We start from the raw sequence: 21,486 nt of genomic DNA on the forward strand, positions 1-21,486 counted from the left end.
CTTCAGCAGACCGAGTAACCCCTTGCTCGAGCCAGTGACTTTGGGTCCAAGCTGGTGAGCTTTTTGCTCAAGCCAGCTGAGCCCGCGCTCAAACTGGCAACCTCAGGGTGTCGAACCTGGGTCCTCCGCATCCCAGTCCGACGCTCTATCCACTGCGCTACCGCCTGGTCAGGCTAAAATAAATTTTAAAAAGAAACTAATATCTGAATTAATCCTTTATCTTTTTAATGTTATGCAATCCCTTAATATAAGGGATATTTATTCGTAATAAGAGTTGCAAAGTGGTCCTGGCCAGTTTGCTCAGCCATACAGCATCGGCCCAGCACATGGAAGTCCCAGGTTGGATTTTCTGTCAGGGCACACAGGAGAAGCAATCATCTGCTTCTCCACCCCTCTCCTTTCTCTCTCTTTCTCACTTTCTCTTTTCCCTTCATGCAGCCATGGCTTGAATGGTTCAAGCAAGTTGGCCCACCAGGCTATAAGGATGGCTCCATGCCCTGCCTCAGATGCTATAATAGCTCAGTTGCCAAGCAACGGAGCAGCTGCTCGAGATGGATAGTGCATCACCCCCTAATGGCCTTTGCCATGTTGATCCCAATCAGGGTGTATGTGGGAGTCTGTCTCTCTGCTTCCCTGCCTCTCACTCAATAGGAAAAAATAAGAGTTGCAAAGTAAATATTCATGTAGGATAAATGTGTTTTTAAAATGTTTTTATAATACTGTGAGAAAAATGCATAACTTTATTCACATTTTTAATAAAAAATGTATATAAAGTAATCATGCCACTGATATTATTTTTTCTTTTTTATACTCCTTTCTATTCATCCATATTAATTTCATGAGATGTGAGTTATCTTTGTCAAAGCAGAACAAATACATGCATGTATGTGTAGGACCTGTCAGAATGAGACAGTAAGAACAACTCTAGTCCATTTTAAGCTGATGTGACCTTTAAAAGTAAAGCAGTGCTTCTAATTAACAATGAATTGTCATATAGAAAGCAAAACCTTGATTGAAGATTTACATAATTTGAAACCAACCATATCTGGAGAATGCATGTTGAAAGCAAATATATTGCAGCGAACATAGGTGATTTTCTCAATATTGTTAAATAAATTTTCTGAAAGTAACTTCCATTCAATCACATTTATCAGAATGATTATTATAATTTAAAAATAAATGCAAGGGTTGAAAACATTCAAAATAGATAAGATCTCAGAGTAACTCTGAGTTGCTATATTTTGGGGAAACAGTTGAAAAGATGAAAAAAAAAAGATGAATGAGTTATTTTAGATAATAAAAGATTTTAAACCTGTTGTGAGGACCTTTTAATGACTTTTAAGAAGATGACACATCTCTTAATTTCCCTTATTATTTTTACCCTTGAGATGAGAAATGCTTTTACACACTTGTGTTCTCTGAATGCAGAGCCTTATGAAAGGTGTGAATTTCCCATTTCAAGCTGTGAAACTTACACGAGAGAATTCGGTGCCAGAGGCTTTAATTGGCCTCACAATTATGGCAGAGCTCTCAGAACAGAATAAAAGTGCACCAGAGAAGAAAAATACCAAAGTAAAACCCTTGTTCAATGTGACATAGGTAACTAAACATGAACTTCTTTCAGAATGACAAATGTGTAGTTTTATTATTTGAATTCTAACACAATATATAAAGACAATTTTAATTTGGTTTCATATATGTAGTTTAAACAAAAAAGTGGATAGACATTCCTTGATTCTAGCTGCAGGGTTCACAAACCAGTGCCTTAAGCCAAATCCAGTCTATTACCTTAAAAAAAAATGTAGTTGGCCCAGCATATGGAAGTCCTAGGTTCGATTCCTGACCAGGGCACACAGGAGAAGCGCCCATCTGCTTCTCCACTATCCCCCTCTCCTTTCTCTCTATCTATCTCTTGCCTCCCCCCAGTCAAGGCTCCATTGGAGCAAAGTTCACTCGGGAATTGAGGATGGCTCTATGGCCTCCACCTCAGGCGTTGGAATGGCCCCAGTTACAATGGAGCAATGCCTCAGATGGGCTGAGCATCACCCCATAGTGGGCTTGCCGGGTGGATCCCAGTTGGGCACATGTGGAAGTCTGTCTCTCTGCCTCTCTGCTTCTCACTTCAGAAAAATAGAAAAATACAGAAAAATAATAAAGAAAAAGAAAATAAAAAAGAAGAAGAAGAAAAACAGAAAACACAGCCAGGATTATCTGTTTATGTATTGTCTATGGCTGTTTTCAGGCTACAACAACACAACTGAGTAGTTGCAACAGAAAATGTATAGCCTGAAAAACCCAAATTATTTACTGACTGACCTTTTACAGGGAAATTTGTCAATGCCTGCAAGACTTGTTAATGTTTCCACACAACCTGCAAAGCAATTGGAATGAATCTCTAAAGGACCAAAACAGGGAGAGGAACACTTCACAAAAAATTTTCATTCTCAAGTATTCAACTTTTTTAACTTTTTGCCTTTTGAATGTCAGCTAAAAAATTAATAATAGCCATCCTTTACAATTATTATGTATATTTTATCTTTCAGTATTATTCAGATTATTAACTAATATAGAAAAAGTATTATAGAAGAGAAAAAATTAAGATAAGTATTTATAAATATAAACTATTATGATTTATTTCTTGTAGCAATTTTTTATAAACTTGAAAAATCAAGTTTACATTTGATCAAACATTTGCATTTGATGCAGTAACTTTCTCCATTTTTAATGTGCAATTTTTGAAAATGTTCAATTTTATTTTTGTACCTAACGTGGAGCAGAGTCAAGAATTTGTATGTTCATACCTAATATTAAGCAATTTATTGTTGTTGGGGGTTTTTTCTTGCTAATTTTATTCTTTATAATATCTTCATATTTATGTAAAACTGAAAGTGTGCTAAGGAATTACAAATGCTTCTGCATTTATCCTAGTTACATGAGTTGGGGTCCTGCTTTCATGAAACCCAGGAAAAAAATACTTATAGAAAAAAAGAGAAACAAAAGCAGCTAATTTTCACTGGTAAAGGGCTATTTGCTTAAAATATATATGTTTTTGTTTGTTTTTTACAAGACTTCTTGTTTACAAATAACACCACTTTTGAAGGAAAGTGGGAATTGGGTTAAGATTGAGGAAAATTATACTTATAATTACCATTAAAAACCAGTGATTAATTTGCAGAGGAAGCCAAAGAGCCAAATGGAACATGAACATGCCACACCCACCCACAAAATGAAAGGGAAAAAAGTATTGAAAGTCTTCCTGGTCCTGGTGGGTTGGCTCAATCGGTAGAGTCTATGCCAGTATGTAGATGTCCTGGATTCTATTCCTGGTCAGGGCACAGAAGAAGTGACCATCTGCTTCTCCCTCCCTCCCTTCTCTCTCTCTCTCTCTCTCCATCCTTCAGCCATAGTTCCATTGGTTCCAGGAAATTGGCTCCAGGTGCTTAGAATGGCTAGGTGACTTACACCTCAGGTGCTAAAAATAGCTCGGTTGCTAAGCAAGGAAGCAAGGGCCCCAGATGGATAAAGCATCCCCCTTAGGGGCCTTACCCAGTGATTCCCAGTTGGGGTGCATGTGGGAGTCTGTCTTTCTGCCTCCCCACGTCTCACTTTAAAAAAAAGTCTTTCTGATGTGTACACATAAACCCTTTATGAAAAGTTTATGTCCTATTTTATCCATATTATTAGACAAAATGTAAAACTAACTTTCATAATTTATTTTGCTTTAAACAGTCATTTTTAAATGGATTGAGTCACTGATCCCTTTTAGAATATTATGAAACAAGTAATTAACTTCCCCAATTATATAAAACCCTATCTGGGACCCCAATTTAGGTATTCCTGCTCTAGTACAGTTTTTAACAAGAAGTTTCATAATATCATTTTTTATATCTCCATGACTTATTTATTTTATAACTGGAAGTCTGTATCTCCTGACCACCTTCACCCATTTTATCAACCCCACATTTCCTGCCTCTGACAACTGCCAATCCCTTCTCTCTATCTATGAGCTTGTTTTTGTTTTTAAATTGAACATATAAGTGAAATAGTACAATATTTGCCTTTCCTTTCTTGATTTATTTCACTTAATGTAATGCCTTAAGGTCCATCCATGTTGTTGCAAATGGCAAGATTTCATTCTTTTTATAGCTGAATATTATTTCTTTGTGTATGCATATAACACATTTTTATCCATTTATCCATTAAGAGACAAATTGTTTCTATATCTTGGCTACTGTAAATAATGCTGCAGTGAACATGGGGGTGCATTTTTCCAAATTAGCACTTTTGTTTTATTTAAATAAATACTCAAATGTAGAATTACTAAATCACAAGATAGTTTTATTTTTAATTTTTTGAAGAACCTTCATACGGTTGTCCACAGTGTCTGTACCAATTTACATTCTTACCAACAGTGCACAAATGTTTCCTTTTCTACACATTTTTGCTAACACGAGAGATAGATTTAATGGCAGGCATACTGGGCTCATGCCCTGGGCCCTGACTGCTAAAGGGCCCCCCAAAACCTCAACTTGACACTTTTTCCTAATGACACCAAGTTTGGTGTCATATGTGCAATTTTAATATTAATAGTACATAATATTTTTTATTTATTTAAAAATATGGTTAACATGTATTTTTATTTTCCCTGTCTCTCTTTATTTTAAGGGGCTCAATATTTTCTTCTGAGCCCGGGGCCTCAACCAACCTTAATCTGCCTCTGGCTGACACACATTTCTTGTCTTTTTTTTTTTAAGATTTTATTTATTGAATTTTTTTAGAAAAAAAGAGGAAGAAGAAGGAGAAAGAGAGAGAGAGAAAAAGGCATGAGAGAGTAGCGGGAAACATCAGAAACATCAACACATAGCTGCTTCTTTTATGTGCTTTGACCCAGCAAACATGGGATTTAAACCAGTTATCTCAGCATTCCAGGTCTATATTCTATCCACTGTGCCACCACAGGTCAGTATTTTGTCTTTTTTATAATAATCATTCTAACAGGTGTGAGGTCATATCTCATTGTAGTTTTAATTTGCATTTACCTGTTTATTGATGTTGAACATCTTTTCATGCGTCTCTAGGCCATCTGTATGCCTTCTTTGGAGAAAAGTTTATTTAGTTCCTCTGCCCATTTTTCAGATTTTTTTTGATGGTTAGTTATATGGATTCTTTATATATTTTGGATATTAACCCTTTGTCAAATATATGGTTTGTAGATATTTTCGCCTATTCAGTAAGTTGCCTTTCATTTTGCTGATGGTCTTATTTGTTTTTCAGAAACTTTTGTAGTTTCATGTAGTTTCATGCTTTATTCCTACTTTTATTGCATTTGTTTTGGGTGTCAAATCCAAAAGATCATCACCGAAACTGATGTTAAAAAACTCACCACCTATGTTTTCTTCTAATGGATTTTAGATTTTAACTCTTACTTTCAATTTTTGGATGCATTTGTAAGATAGTTGTCCAATGTTATCTTTTTGTGTGCAGCTGGCTCATTTTCCCAACAGTATTTATTGAAAAGACTGTTCCTTCTTTATTGTAGATTCTTGACACAATTGCCATTAATCAATTGAACACATATGCATTAATTTATTTCTGGGCTCTCCATTCAATTTTATTTATCTATGGTTCTGTATTATGCCAAAACATTGTTTTAATTACTATAGCTTTGTGATATAGTTTTAAATCAGAAAGTATGATACCTCCAGCTTTTTTCTTCCTTAACAAGATTGCTTTGTCTATTCATAGTTGATTATAGTTCTGTATAAATTGTATGATTGCTTATTTTATTTTTGTTAGCATGCCATTGAAATTTTGATAGATTTCTTTTAAACTGATAGGTACTGTGGACATTTCAACAATATTAATTCCTTGAATCCATTTTGGCATTAAAGTTCCAAGCAACTTTGGGAATAACTTGAACCATCTAAAACTTTCAAAATTCAGTGTAAAATTTACATGTTTGGATTGTGTATGTTCTTACCATAGGTATATCAATGTGTGGTGCATGTGTGCACATGATTCTTGATATAAACATGTTGGCTAAACAAGGATCAAAGGCAGAGACAATAAACCTAATGTCTGTTTTTTGACACTAAAATCTTGGCCAGCCATTTACATAAAATGATGATGTAAAAATTCATTATTAAAATAATGCTACAATATGTCTTTGTCAAACTGAAGTGGTAGTTTGTACATGTGTGTATACACATGTGTAATATATATTAAATAAATCTATATATTAAATATATCTATACCTGTATGTATATCTATTTCTATATCTCTCCAGACTAGAAAAACATAAAATAAATGTTGATTTAGGACTGCTTTGTCTAGCAATCTTTTTCCTCAGTGTTTTAATATTTTTTCTCATATGTGTGTGTTACATATATTATATATATCAAATATACATATATCCATCTATATGCCTGCAACAATAGAAAAATATGAAATAAAAGCTTATTTTTTTTCTTTTAATGAGAGGGAGAGAGGAGGACAGGGACAGACAGACAGGAAGGGAGAGCTGAGAAGCATCAACTTGTTGTTGTGGCACTTTAGGTGTTCATTGACTGCTTTCTCGTATGTGCCTTGACTGGGGGGCTCCAACTAAGCTAGTGACCCCTTGCTCAAGCTAATGTGACCTTGGCCTCAAACCAGTGACCTTGGGCTCAAGCCAGGGACCACAGGATCATGTGTATGATCGCACGCTTAATCCGGCAACCCTTTGCTCAAGCTGGTGAGCCCTCATTCAAGCTGGATGAGCCTGCGCTCAAGCCTGCAACTTTGGAATTTTGAACCTTGCTCCTCAGTGTCCCAGGCTAACGCTCTAGCTAATGCATTACCACCTGGTCAGGCAAAAGCTGAATTTGAATGGCCTTGCTTACCAATCTTTCTTAATGTTTATGCTCAGAAAGGTTGCAGCAAAACTCCCTTTACCCTCTAATATAATATGTACATTGTACACAATAAATCTTTCCATGTTCATGCATTTGTGGAGCAACTACAGTGTATCTTCTATTTCTTGAATGCAGGAGGACTAGCATGTTTTATATGATCTGTTTTCTCTCACGCTTATCTTCAGCCTGCTCATCCTTATATTAATTTCTAACCCTTCCCCTACTCTGCTTTATATAGAAATGGGTCTGACCACTATAGACTGTGTTACCCAGGCTCGTCTGCTAGTTCACTTCAGCCTAAGGAAAGTAAACATTAAAGACTGGAGATTAGGACAAACACCTGTTTATCCTTCATGGGCCCTGCCACTGCCAGATGGGTCTACCATAGCTCTTTTTCACACAGTGAAAGTATCACATCTGTAGCCTAAGATTGGTAGGGGTTTCTTGTTATTGCTAATACATTGGTTGCCTCACTGTTCCCTGTTTGGCTTTCCAGTTCTTTCCATCATCTGTAGGGAAAAATTCACATGCAATAAAGTTCATCTACTTTAAATTCTCATGGTTCTCTTTCCTGATTTCATCTTGATTGATTTGATCAAACCAGAGCTGACATACAAGAGCTGAGGCATTCTAGTGAGATGGTCAGAGAACAAAGGAAGCTCGCAAAGCAAACCATATATTTCAGAGTTTTTATTTTCTTTTGAGTAAAAAGAGGCTCCTCTTATGATAAGATTGGATTTAAGAAAATATTTAAAAGCATAGACTTCTTGTATATTTTAATAATGGTAATTATTAATATTTTTTAAATTTTCATTCTTTGTTTAGTCTTGTAGCTTTATTTCTTTAAATGAGAGCAACTGTTGCCTGACCGGGTGGTGGCGCAGTGGATAGAGCGTCGGACTGGGATGCGGTGGACCCAGGTTCGAAACCCTGACGTTGCCAGCTTGAGCGCAGGCTCATCTGGTTTGAGCAAAAGTTCACCAGCTTGGACCCAAGGTCACTGGCTTGAGCAAGGGGTTACTTGGTCTGCTGTAGCCCCCCAGTCAAGGCAAATATGAGAAAGCAATCACTAAGGTGTCACAACGAAAAACTAATGATTGATGCTTCTCATCTCTCTCCGTTCCTGTCTGTCTGTCCCTATCTATCCCTCTCTCTGACTCTGTCTCTGTAAAAAAAAAAAAAAAAAAAAAAGAAAGAAATAAATAAGAGCAACTGTTTATGGCATTGAGTGAGATTTTACTGATGACTGTCACAATAGTGAATCAACCAGTCACCACCTACTTGTTGAATTTCTGCTGTGTGCAAAGCATGGTTGTTTGAAAAAGAGACAAAGACATACAAATGCATGTATAAGGAAGAGTTTGGAGGTGAATAACTAAAATGTATTCATCACCTTTGCTCTAAAACATTCACTATTTTTAAAGAAAAGTACTGGGATTTAAATTGAGAAACTTCGGCATGAAAAATTTAATTCTCACAGCTTAATAAAACTGAATTGACTTATTTTTACAAGCAGAGAAAACCCATTGCTTACGTTCTTAGTTACAGCTCCTAAACCATTCATCTTCTTCAAGATAGGTCTTTATAAGTCACCAACAGTTGGCTTTGAGTGACTTTAATTCTAGTGACTTTATTTTGCATGTGAAAAAACTGAAGCCAAAGAATAAATTTGAAGAGAACTGTAATTTACATATCATGATAAAAAAAATGCCATAGTTTCCTTGATCACAGTATGCTTTTTAAATTCAACATGTATTTTAAAACTGTCTTAGCCAATTCCTTAGTACAGATTGTGTAATTACAACTTCTAGATTATAGTTCATATTTCATAAAAAGAACCACTCTGTCCACAGAGAAGCAAGACTATTGTCTGATATAAAACTACATTATCTCATTGAACATAAAGTTAATAAATGCTAATTTTCTAATCTGAAAGTGTTTAAAAAGTCTCGTAATATAACATGAACTGAAGAAAGATGATTTAATGAAGTTTAATGTTTAAGATTTTTATAGCTTCTTATTTTTATTTCTAAGAAAACAAGCTTACAAAGTGATATATATAATTATAATCATATATGCTAGAGAAAAAAAATTATAATTCACCATACTTTGAAATTATTTTTCTTTTCATGCACAAAATTTACATTTATAAACTTGAATAAATTTGTACTCAAATTACTATCATCATTTGAAAATTTAATAATTCTTAGATAAAATTAATCACTTGTATATGTATTTTAATAAAACTTACCTGTAATTTTTAAAATAAAAATAGATAGCTAAAATTAGGTTAAAACGTAGAAAACCAAATAAAAAAGCAGATGGTTTCTAGACAAGAATAAGAGTTTTACTTTATCCAATGATAAAATTAGAAATGAAAATTAATTTAGTGAATTAAAACAGAAAATTTGACAAAAGCTATTGTAATAAAGCACTTGGATCATTTATAAACAAAAAGTTATTTTTATAGAATTTTTTCTAAGCTAATCTAATAAAATGAGATGGTCTTTCAAAATGTGATTTTTATTTTACTATTCACTTCCAAAGCTTTGATATTAGAAAATGCAAAATATTACTTAAACATTAATATAGATTAAAGTGGATTTTTGTTACAACATTTCAGTTCAACTTATTTTTACTTCTTTGCTGTTTGTAAGTAATACAGGGTTTTGGATTTTTTTATTTAAAATATGGAGTATAATCATAACCAACAGTGAAAAGAAAATTATAATATCAAAATGATAATTATCAAGACTGGGGTAAGTTTCAGTTTGTACTAGAACGTTTTGTATAAATTTCTAACATTAATTTAATTTTTTCTTCTTTTGTTCTCCAATGTCTGAAATATTTCTTTTTTCTTTCTTTTTTTATATTAGACATGGTTCAAGTGTCTTATTTAAAATAGCACCCTCTACACACTGCATTGTGCCCCATGTACCCCACGCAAGGACTCTTTCTACCCCCATTTCTAATGTTTTAATGGAACATTAATAATGTTCTCTGTTGGAAATCATGTATCAGTTTAATGAACACGTGCAAGGAAGGATAACCATAGGGGAGAAGGACGGAAGATCTGATTATTTTGTTGTACACACATAGTATAACGACCCATCTCTCAGTATATCTGACAGACTCTAAACATTAAGTTAACTGACATAAAAACCTCATTCTGAATTGTAATTTCCCGTATATACTAAGCAGCCTGTGAAATGCTTTAGATTTTATGTCCAAATCCATTAAGCTCAGTGCTGAAAAAAAAAAAAACGTATAGCAAGTGCATGGTTGAATATATGCTCATGGAAAGCTTCTATACTTTGTTAACTTTGTAGCTGAATTGATCCTCAGGGTGCAAAGCAAGATCCTGAGTATACTAAATGGCCTGGAAGAGTTGGGAATGGAATTGCACTCTGAATGAAATGGGAACACTGGGAAAAAACTCAAAATCAGAATCACTTCCTATTTTGTGATCTTTCTATGTTCATGTAAATTTAAGTATGCAGAAATATAGATTGTAAGTTATCACTACTCAAAGGCAATGTCAGTTGTCAGAGCAATGGGAGGTTTGATGGAAACATTCTCAATAATCTTTCCCTGGATTGTTTGTGTATTTCTTATGGAGCTTTAAGAATTGTACTAGGTCACTGACAGAAATAATTAATATTTTCTATTTTTTTCATATTTCAACATGTTTTATTGGCATACAGAAGGGTTTTCTTTTTTCTTTTTTGATTAAGGGCCATGTACAACTATCTAAAAGTCAGCAGCAGGAGGTTAATAGCAATGAACTAGAATGAAACTAAATGTCACCTCATTTTACTTTCCTCTAAAACCTTCTAAGTAGATAAGACATGTTCAGAAAGCTGTAAAATGTGCCCTTTGCATACAAGAAAAAGGTCACTTCTGCGCTAACAAACTGTAATACGTTATTCATAAAGGATCACATCAGTGACTGAAATATCCTGTCGTGCATATTTTAAATATTGGTACAATTACCTTGGCCCTAACTAATGATTCTCTTTTTTTTGCCTAATAGGAAGTATCTTAGAGTTTTTGAAAGATGACAACAGTTCATCTGGCATAGACCAAATGAAATATCTTAAAGTCAGTATAATCATATTTGTTTTGTCACCCACACAGCTTAGCTTTCAAGTCTATATTCTTACTTCTGCATGACCATAGACCTACCAACTATTATACTGAGGAAACGTAACTTTTTGGACTACAACAGACATGATGTTGAAAAGCATAGTGGACAGATTACAAGGGCATGCTTTATTGTAATAGTTTGATTTGAATAAAACATTGCAAAGCAGCTATTGCAAAGGGAAGCTGAAACCATATGTGCTTTCTCAACTAATGTAAAAAAAATTAAAGATTTTACTTATTCATTTTAGAGAGGGGATGGAGGGAGAGAAAGAGAGAGAGAGAGAGAAGAGGAGGAAAGAGTAGGAAGCATCAACTCTCATATGTGCCTTGACCAGGCAAGCCTGGGGTTTCGAACTGGCGACCTCAGTGTTCCAGGTTGATGCTTTATCCACTGCGCCACCACAGGTCAGGCAACTAATGTAAAATTTTTAACCTCAATGTTTTACAGCTACAATGATAACAGTGGAAGCAGAAACATCACTGGACTATTCTCACATTCTTTATTTCTAATTTAGTTTATTTTTGTTGTTGTTTTTACATCATCTATTGATTGTTTGAAAACTTTCAGAAACCATTTATTCGAGACAAGTCTTATGCTCATGGAAAATATCTAAATTGCTACTATTAAAATGTCTCAAGATCCTACAAATGAGAAAAGACAACTTATAATGTCATATATAAGCCACTAGATATGCAGCAAAAATAATAAACATCAGATAATGGATACTGGATGATTTTTTTAAACAGTAAGCCAAAGACAAATGTTCTTAGCCAGATGTCCTCATATGCTTATAAAGGAGTAGTATTTAAACCCAGAGCATTAGTGAAAGAGAAGTTCTAATTCTACTAAGCTAATAATAGCTAACTTGTACTGTAGTTGTTAAAATGCAATGCCTGTTCACATGCCCCAAATCTATAAAAAAAAAAAATCTGGCGGAGAATAGACACATGACAAAATTTCATGGGGGGAAAAAAACACAGCAACATGTTAATAGGTGGCATTTAGTTAATAGGTGGCTCGTCTAAAATGCCAATTTAAAAAAAAATTCACCTGTGTAAAAAAAACAAAACAACCCAGGTCTCTAAAGAAATTTTAGTTACAATGTGTGAAGACAGTTTTTAAATCTTTTATATTCCTTTAAAAATACTTAAGAAATTTTCAGTCAGACTCTTAATCTTTTTTTCTGTTATTACAAATAACTTAGACAGCATCTCAATCTGAAGCTTGGAAATTGTCAGTGATTTCTGATTACCTATAGAATAATTTCATTCATTGTCATTCATAATCTGAACCTAAGGAACCTTTCCAGAATTAAGACTAAATGTTTCTGATGTTATTTTCTTACAATTGACTGATTGTAACTCCTCATGCAAACCATTACATTTGTCTCTGTAATTTTACTCATGTTTTATTTCTTCCTGGAATGTTTTTTTTCATCCCCTTTCTCCTGGAAATATTTTTCTATATCTTGACTTACCCAAATATCACTATTTCTTGAAAATTTCTTTGAAAATTCCTCTAATCTTATTTATTTATTTATTCAACATATATTTATTGAATGCTTTCCATATGGCAGGCACTTGTTCACTGGGGATACCCACTGAAAAAAATGACAGGGAGTAGAAAAGGTGAAATTAATAATTTTTCCCTACACCCATATTTTTTTTATTTTAATAATAGTATCATAATTGGTATTTGTTTCTGTCTCCTCCATTAGTATGTGTGCTCCCAAGCCAAGTCAGGAAAAATACATTATTTTTCTTGGAATTCCTACCATATTGTCTTTTAAAGTCTTAACATAATGACTTTTTCATGAGGAACTATTAAACTAAATGAATTAATGGTTATATGTAATATGCACCTGAAACATATTACCTTACTGTCTCCTGAGTTCAGTTAATCTGATATATTTTATAAAATCACATTCTTCATACGGGGTGAAAAAAAATAAAGTAAATATCAACAAGAGTATATGTTCCTTGAATAATAACTATTCTATATCTAATTTTCTATTCCATAAAAAGTATCTAGAATGATTCTCAGTATATTTTAAATGTTCAATAAGTATGTGACTTACTGATAAGAAAATTGCTACATTCTTAGGAAAGAGATTTATTATCATTGAAAGCAAACTTTTAAGCCAAAGTAAGAAACTTTCTTTTTTTTTCTTTTATTCAGAGATAGGGACAGTTAGGGACAAACAGGAAGAGAGAGAGATGAAAAGCACCAATTTTCATTGCGGCACCTTAGTTGTTCATTGACTGCTTTTTCATATGTGCCTTGATGGGGGCGGGGGCGGCTACAGCAGTTTGAGTGACCCCGTGCTCAAGCCAGAGACCTTGGGCTCAAGCTGGTGAGCCTTGCTCACACCAGATGAGACCATGCTCAAGCTGGTGACCTCGAGGTCTCGAACCTGGGTCCTCCATGTCCCGGTATGATACCCTATCCACTGCACCACCACCTGGTCAGGCCCAAAGTAAGAAACTTTCTGCAGACACTTCTCTTTCTAAGATTCATGTCCTATGATCTTTTTTCTCTTACAATGTTTGAATAGATTTATCTCAATTTGAATTGAAGAAACAAATGCATGACTGGATTCAGAAAGTGTGAAAATAGCTTAGAAGCTTGTGGCACATTTCAAATAAATAAACACATTAAGATTTCCACTGAGCCTGACCAGGTGGTGGCACAGTGGAGATAGAGCATCAGACTGGGACACGGAGGACCCAGGTTCAAGACCCCAAGGTCGCCAGCTTGAGCACAGGTTCATCAGGTTTGAGCAAGGCTCACCAGCTTGAGCCCAAGGTCGCTGGCTTGAGCAAGGGGTCACTCAGTCTGCTGTAGCCCCCTGGTCAAGGCACATGTGAGAAATCAATCAATGAACAACTAAGGAACCACAATGAAGAATTGATGTTTCTCATCTCTCTCCCTTCCTGTCTGTCTGTCCCTCTCTCTGACTCTCTCTGTCTCTGCCACACACACACAGAAAAAAGATTTCCACTGAAACTTCTACTAAAGTTTTGTTTGTTTGCTTGTTTGTTTTTTATCTCTATGACTGTCATAAAAAAGAAGGGAATATAAACAAAATACAATATTTTACCATAATCTAATCAGAATTTTCTGGGGTTTTGATAGTAGTTTCTTGTAAGCCCTTTGTCAACTTCTTTATAATATTAATGAAGACACAAAAATAGATTAAAAAATAAATTACCCTCTCCCCCCAGATAAGGCTAATATAATACCTATTGGTAGAATTGGAAAGAAATGTAGACTCATAACATGAAAAACAGAGCTAAAATAAGTTCTACAGTAAGCAAAATATAGAACAAGCCTACCAGCCAGATAGACGGTAAGGGTTTTAGTATCCAAAAAATTAGAACAGCCAACTCTCTTTAGCATGGGCAATGTTTTTGTGAAAGTGCCAGAGTATTACTTGCCTTCAGACTTTATATTTTTAATTAAAGAATACAACCATCCTTCCTTTACTTTCAGAAAGGATTTGAAGCTGGGTAGATAATAGGAGAATACTTCATACCAGTAGTGGGATTCAGCTGGTTCGCATCGGTTCAGCAGAACAGAAGGGGAGGAGCAGGAAGCATCAACTCCCATATGTGCCTTGACCAGGCAAGCCTAGGGTTTTGAACCAGCGACCTCAGCATTTCCAGGTTGACACTTTATCCACTGCGTCACCACAGGTTAGGCCGATACCTAATTTTTTGTTGAGTTCCACAACCCGATTGTTCACATGGCACTTGGGTTCTCTCTAAGGTGGGATTCCTGGGCAGCCGCTCAATGCGCAAATAATGCACTGACATCCCTTACTCTTTTTTAACATTCATCCGCGCAACAGTGTATTCTGAGCACCTGTAGTCATGTTCATTCAGTCCATGGGTGGAAAATATTGCAGCTGAGGACGCCAATCAAGAAGCAATATGGAAATACCTTAAATAATAGTTTTATTGTTTTTTGTCAGATATTATTTACTATTTTTTCTTCAATACTTTATAACCCTTTCTTATAACATAATCTAGTTTTGTATACTTCCTTTATTGTTTTTATTTAAGTATTAAATGCATGAAATAATAAACTACCTCTTGATATATCATTTTTTATACTTAAAAAGGTCATTAGGGCAGAGAGCTGGTTGTTAAGTTGTTTGAATCCTACCACTGCTTCATACCAGAAAATGTAGTCAATTAAGTAAAATAAAAAAGTTGTGGGTTGGTCTGGAGGAACTATTCAATGCAACAAGTGTAGGGCATACTGGTAATTTAGTTTTTCCAAGTGCTTGACCCATGGTGGTGCAATGGATAAAGTGACTACCTTGACTCCTGAGGTCGCTAGTTTGAAACCTGGGCTTTCTGCTCCTCCCTATCCCCCTTTCTCTCTCTTCTCTCTCTCACCAAAAAAAAGTTTTTCAGGTAGTCAATTGGTTTAGAATACTGTAGAATGTTTAAATACTTGTAGTGAATAAAAAATGTAGACATAGTGAAATTTGTAATATGATCTAGGTACTTCAACCTTCTCCATATGAAGATGATGCAGTCAATATTATGCAAAATGATGCAGTCAATATTAAAGAATTGGCTGTCCATATTTTTAACAGAATTAGTCAAGTGTTAAGCATTACATTCTGGGAAGGGTGAAGGGGTGGAGAAGGATGTCTCATGAAAACACATAAATGAATACTCCTTCTCTCTTTTTTTTAATGCTCTTTCTCAATGAAGAGGCTAATAGTATGTAAAAATAATGATTTTCCATTTCTGTTGAAATTGTAAGACATTCCTGGGGTTGATCCAAATCACATTTTCTGTCATATGGCAAATATTGTGCTTACATCTCTCTTTCCCTTCAGGATATTTTAATATAAATAAAAAAAGTCTTACAAGGAGTATTTGAAATTTATTGTAATTTTAGGAAAATAAGATCTGCTCCTGAAGGCTCAGAAACATAACCTCCAGAGATTAGTTTGCACAAGAGGGAAAGCGAATAAAAATAAATCTGATTGGCATTATCAATGATATGCTAAAAAACACGTTCTCCATGAAACAAGAGCAATATGCAATAAAGGTAATATTAAAGTCCTTAAGCTGTAAAGAAATGAAAAAAAATGAGCAATTCATACTAATATCAGAAAATGGATATTCAGTTTAAGAATTATGACTATTACTGAACAAGAAATCAAAACAATTGAAAATAATCAACTTAAATGAAAGATTTCTCTCTCTTTTTTGACAGAGATAGAGAGAGAGTTAGAGAGAGGGATAGAAAGGAACAGACAGGAAGGGAGAGAGATGAGAAGCATCAATTTTTCATTGCGGCGTTTTAGTTGTTCATTGATTGCTTTCTTATATGTGCCCTGACTGTGGGGCTACAGCAGACTGAGTGACCCCTTGCTCAAACCAGCGACCTTGTGCCCAAGCTGGGAACCTTGGGGTTTAGAACCTGGGTCCTCTGCATCCCAGTCTAACGCTCTATCCACTGCTCCACTGCTTAATCAGGCAAAGATTTTTTTCTCTTAACTTGAAAACAATCATGTGCATGCAGATTTACAGTATGTATTCACATTAAATATATTGATATCTACATTTAGACACACACTAAAAATATTTTTAGATTACATATTAAAATTTTAGGTTTTTTAAAAATATAGCAATAGAACAATATATAAGCTAAGGACATTAAATAAAATTGAGCTGACACAATAGTTTTGTACAACATCAAAAACTCCGATGCTAAAGAGAAATAGGCATATATTTTTCTATTGTTTTAAGTCATCTTTTTCTTTCTCATAGAGAAAAGAATAACAAATATTGGAAAAGTGAAAAGTAGAATACATGTTTTTATCCTATAATACCAGATCAGTGTTAGACATGTCAGTATAAATTCTCTACTGAAGAGAACTAGAATCAATGACTTTCCTGTAGGAATGAGTAAATCTAACCATCAGAGTCTCATTTATGATAGCATTCTTCACTACAAAACTCAAGAGATACTTGGAGAAATAGCCAATTCCAAGTCTGCAGCAAGGAGAATACAAGATGATCATGGAACAGCTTTTGGTGACAAAAGATAGAAAATATTCAACAAATGATGAAGATGTGTTGAAAAGACACAGGACATAACTTGAATGAATTTCCACTGGCCAAAATTGAGACAACATAACATCAAGTTGAATTATTATAATAATGTATTATAATTATTTGAATATTATGATATCTATAAGCTCATACTCATATAAATGAATATATATATGGAGAAAAGAAAGCTTTTTCTTTCATTTGAGTGCCAACTAATAATTGTAGAGAAAATGCAGTTAAGAATTTATAATTAGGCCTGACCTGTGGTGGCGCAGTGGATAAAGCGTCGACCTGGAAATGCTGAGGTTGCCGGTTCGAAACCCTGGGCTTGCCTGGTCAAGGCACATATGGGAGTTGATGCTTCCAGCTCCTCCCTCCTTCTCTCTCTCCTCTCTGTCTCTCTCTCTCCCTCTCTCTATCCTCTCTAAAAAAATGAATAAATAAATAAAATAAAAAGATCTTATTAAAAAAAATAAAAAAAAATAAAGAATTTATAATTAAATGATAGAAATAGTGGGTTCAGATATTCATGCAGCAAAGATATTTACATATTCTCTATATATCCACCAAATATTACTAATAACTTATAAAGAAAAATACAGCCTGACCAGGCGATAGCATAGTGGATAGAGCATTGAACTGGGAATGCGGAGGACTCAAGTTCAAAACGTTGAGGTCGCAGGCTTAAGCACAGACTCACTAGCTTGAGTGTGGGATTGTTGGCTTGAGCATGGCATCATAGACATGACCCCATGATCACTGGCTTGAGCCCAAAGGTCACTGGCTTGAAGCCCAAGGTTGCTGGCATGAGCCCAAGGTCACCGGCTTGAGCACGGGATAACTCAGTCTGCTGTAACCCCCATCCCCATCAAGGCACATATGAGAAAGCAGCCAGTGAACAACTAAGGAGCTGCAAAGAAGAACTGATGTTTCTTATTTCTCTGCTTTTCTGTCTTTCTGTCCCTATCTGTGCCTTTCTCTGTCACAAAGAAAAGAAAGAAAGAAAGAAAGAAAGAAAGAAAGAAAGAAAGAAAGAAAGAAAGAAAGAAAAAGAAAAGAAGAGAAAAATAACATCTTCTTATAGAATATGTCAGCTAAATGGTCAAAGTTCAGCTAAGTGGTCCAAGTTAACATCACAAACAACTTTGTGCATCTTGATAAAACACACTGAAAAGAATACATTATTTCTGGATAATCTTAACCTAAAATAAATTATCTGAGTCCTATAATGAAAAGCATTATACAACCTCAAATTTATGAATATTCTACCAAAATAACTAGTTTGTTTGTTTATTTATTTATTTATTTATATTTTTCTGAAGCTGGAAACGGGGAGGCAGTCAGACAGACTCCCGCATGCGCCCGACCGGGATCTACTTGGCATGCCCACCAGGGGGCAATGCTCTGCCCATCTGGGGCGTTGCTCTGTTGCAACCAGGGCCATTCTAGCACCTGAGGCAGAGGCCATGGAGCCATCCTCAGCACCCGGGCCAACTTTGCTCCAATGGAGCCTTGGCTGCAGGAGAGGAAGAGAGAGACAGAGAGGAAGGAAAGGGGGAGGGGTGGAGAAGCAGATGGGCGCTTCTCCTGTGAGCCCTGGCCGGGAATCGAACCCAGGACTCCTGCATGCCAGGCCGATGCTCCACCACTGAGACAACTGGCCAGGGCTTAGTTTACGTATTTAATTTTGTGGTCAAGAAACACTAAGAAAGGCTGAGGAATTATTTCAGGTTATAGAATATGAGGCAGACATCTCATAAATATGATGTGGGATTTTGGATTGGATATTGGATAATATATATAAAGAACATTATTGCAAAACTTGATGACATTTCAATATCAGTTATGATTGGATAATAGTATTATATTAAAAATAAATTATCTGAATTTTATAATTTTACTGTTATTACCTATATTCTTTTTCTTCAGACATACACACTGATTTACTTAGGGATAAGGAAGCATGGTGATTATAACTTACTTTCAAATAGTTCTGAGAGAGAAAGAAATGAGAGGAATGATAACAATAAAGCAAATAAGACAAAATAGTTTTTTAAATAACAAATCTTGATAAAGAACTTATAACAATTATATGTACTACTCTTACATCTTTTTGAAAAGTTAAAAATTTTATTAAAATGGTTTAAAAATAGGAAAAGGTGAACTTGTGTGTTATAATTTGGGAGAGACTAACTTTATCTAAGAATACGTACATAAAACAAGAGAGAGAATGTAACAACAGCATTAGGAGCTAAGACATTGACCAATGACAACATAATGAAGGGTGAGGCCGTGCCCTTGGATGTGGAGATGTCAAGGTAGCATCAGCCAGGGAGTAACCATGACAAAGGCGAGAGCGGCCAGGCCGTTTGGGGTTTGAACTCTCCAGGGGTGGCTGTGGTGTGGGTAGCTGTGGTCTCGGTCTCGGCGGCTATGGTGGCAGCGACAGCAGCCCAGAATATACTGTTGGCTTCTGCACCAGGAAGAGGTGGTGGCCCTTCCTGAGGTGGACAGGGTTGGTGGGGGATGGGGCAGAATATCTGTGAGGAGGGGACAGCTGGAGGCTTGCTCTCCACCCAGGGACATGACCCACCAGACTGACAGTTTCCTACAAGGACCTCTAAGGGCACACAGTCCCACAGGACACCTGCCCTGACCGGCACAGTCACATCCAACAATGACTTAGCTAGTCTTCTTGGGTGTCCTGTCTGCTTTAATCATGTGTCACCACCCATTCTTCAGTGTCAGAGTGGTCATCTTGTCTGTAGCCTCTGTCACCCAAAGCTACAGTGCTGTCCAACCTGCCGGGCCCATTGGGATCCATTCGCAACTTGGCATTCACAGGATGTCCTATGAACATACTTCTTCTGACTGTCAGATAACTCTGCCACACATGGAAAAGGCAAACCACCAACAGCTTTGTGACTTTTAGCCTTGCCCCTGCCCGTGCCCTGGTGATTCCTGTAAGTGGCAAGGGTCTTTGAATGATGTCATCCCTCACCTGAACGGTCAGCACAAGTCCATCGGAATCCTGCAGGGAGAGAAAGTAGTCTTTCTTGCTATAGGCATCACTTGTCCTGGTGTTGTGGACTGGGTCATGATGCAGTCCTGTTATGGCTTTCATTTAACCATAGCCTTGAAGAAACAAGAAAATTATTATGGGTACCAGCAGTTCTTTGCAGTTGTGCAGCTGATAGGAACACACAAGCAAGCTGAAAACTTTGCTTATGAACTTGAGCTAAAGGTTATAGACAGGGATTGACTTGGGAAGCCACTCCTTGATCAATGAGGGAACTGCACCAGCTAGTATTATGAAAAGTGACTGTCTAGTCTTTGACACCAATATCGCACAGCTTATTGCAGAAAATGGCAATTTAGACATCAATGTATTTATTTCCATGTGTTGAAATATTTTCAGGCCAGTGTGTAAAAACGTATTCAATTTCAGAGGATAGAAACCCCTCTTCCTGCCAACCTGAAACTTTTGGTAGGCAGAGCCTAGTAACATGAAGATAAATAAAATAAAAAGCTGTTAAATAGAAACAGCTGCATATAGTAACATTAATGTACTTTAAAATAAGTCAACAGTAAACCAATGAAAAAATATATGTATACACATGCAAGGTGGACATCTGCTGTATTTAAAAAGGAAGCATCATAAATAATTCTGAATTTGTGTTTGTTGTAGATTGAGTGTGCTGTTGCATGCATTTGTGTATGCAGGCATACGTGTCCCCCTTTAAGGGACAATCCATAGTTAAGTGGTCTTGGATAACTGCTTTTCCTCTTTTTTAAAATTGAATTTGTTGGAGTGACACTGGTTGTTGAGATTGTATGGGTGTGGGGTGTACAGTTATGTGATACATTGTCTGTATATTGCATAGTGTGCCCACCACCCAGAGTTAGTTTTTCTTTTGTAACCATATATTTCACCCCCCTTGCCTTTTACTACACACCCACACCCACTTAACTCTGGTAACCTGTGTCTAAGAGTTTTTGTTTGTTTTCCTTGTTTGTTCATTTGTTGTTTTCAGCTTTATATCTTACATATGAGTGAAATTATATGGTTCTTGACTTTTTATGCTTGACTTATTCTGCTTAGCATGATATTCTCAGGATCTAACCATGTTGTTGCAAGTGGCAGTATTTCAACTTTTCTTATGGTTGTGTAATATTGCTTTATATATATGTACCACATCTTCCTTTTTATTTTTATTTTTTGCGGTGAAATGTCATTTTATTAATTGATTGATTTTTTTTACAAAAATACACATTTTAATAAACAAGATGTACAAAAGTTTCTGGATATATAAACTCCAGGAGGAAGAAGGGGCAGGTTTTGGCTATTTTGGGTCTTTCACTGAAA

The 21,486-nt window shown here is 35.7% G+C and overlaps 1 pseudogene; it reads left to right on the plus strand.

Moving 5' to 3' along the window:
* The first annotated feature begins 551 nt into the window (after positions 1-551).
* On the plus strand, positions 552-20,527 carry LOC136317658 (E3 ubiquitin-protein ligase SIAH1-like; annotated as a pseudogene).
* The last annotated feature ends 959 nt before the right edge of the window (positions 20,528-21,486 follow it).

This window comes from Saccopteryx bilineata, chromosome X, assembly GCF_036850765.1.
Source record: "Saccopteryx bilineata isolate mSacBil1 chromosome X, mSacBil1_pri_phased_curated, whole genome shotgun sequence".
NCBI lineage: Eukaryota > Metazoa > Chordata > Mammalia > Chiroptera > Emballonuridae > Saccopteryx > Saccopteryx bilineata.